Source organism: Arachis hypogaea, chromosome 20 (assembly GCF_003086295.3).
Source record: "Arachis hypogaea cultivar Tifrunner chromosome 20, arahy.Tifrunner.gnm2.J5K5, whole genome shotgun sequence".
NCBI lineage: Eukaryota > Viridiplantae > Streptophyta > Magnoliopsida > Fabales > Fabaceae > Arachis > Arachis hypogaea.
Genome location: NC_092055.1, coordinates 98,333,445 through 98,334,411, shown reverse-complemented (window position 1 = coordinate 98,334,411; position 967 = coordinate 98,333,445). Strand labels below are relative to the sequence as shown.

Here is a 967-nt window from a genome sequence, read left to right as displayed (position 1 = left end):
CTTTCTTCTTCTACTCACACAGGGGAACCTCTATACCTGGGTAAAAAGGATCCCTATTATTATTATTTTTCTGTTACCTCTTTTTTATATGAGCAGGAGCAAGGACAAGAATATTCTTGTTGAAGAAGATCCAGAACCTGAAAGGACTCTGAAAAGGAAACTAAGAGAAGCTAAAATACAACAATCCAGAGACAACCTTACAGGAATTTTCGAACAAGAAAATGAGATGGCAGCCGAAAATAATAATAATGCAAGGAGGATGCTTGGTGACTTTACTGCACCTAATTCCAATTTACATGGAAGAAGCATCTCCATTCCTACCATTGGAGCAAACAATTTTGAGCTTAAACCTCAATTAGTTTCTCTGATGCAACAAAATTGCAAGTTTCATGGACTTCTATCTGAAGATCCCTTTCAGTTCTTAACTGAATTCTTGCAGATCTGTGATACTGTTAAGACTAATGGAGTAGATCCTGAAGTTTACAGGCTCATGCATTTTCCTTTTGCTGTGAGAGACAGAGCTAGAATATGGTTGGATTCTCAACCCAAAGATAGCCTGAACTCTTGGGATAAGCTGGTCAAGGCTTTCTTAGCCAAGTTCTTTCCTCCTCAAAAGCTGAGTAAGCTTAGAGTGGATGTTCAAACCTTCAGACAAAAAGAAGGTGAATCCCTCTATGAAGCTTGGGAGAGATACAAGGAACTGACCAAAAAGTGTCCTTCTGACATGCTTTCAGAATGGACCATCCTGGATATATTCTATGATGGTCTGTCTGAACTAGCTAAGATGTCATTGGATACTTCTGCAGGTGGATCCATTCACCTAAAGAAAACGCCTGCAGAAGCTCAAGAACTCATTGACATAGTTGCTAATAACCAGTTCATGTACACTTTTGAGAGGAATCCTGTGGGTAATGGGACGCCTCAGAAGAAGGGAGTTCTTGAAATTGATACTCTGAATGCCATATTG

At 39.6% G+C, this 967-nt stretch overlaps 1 non-coding gene across 1 annotated transcript; it reads right to left on the bottom strand.

Moving 5' to 3' along the window:
• Nucleotides 1-622: 622 nt before the first annotated feature.
• Nucleotides 623-730, bottom strand: LOC112788578 (small nucleolar RNA R71). The gene has a single exon (XR_003195938.1). It is a non-coding gene; the product is annotated as a small nucleolar RNA R71 (small nucleolar RNA).
• Nucleotides 731-967: the final 237 nt, after the last annotated feature.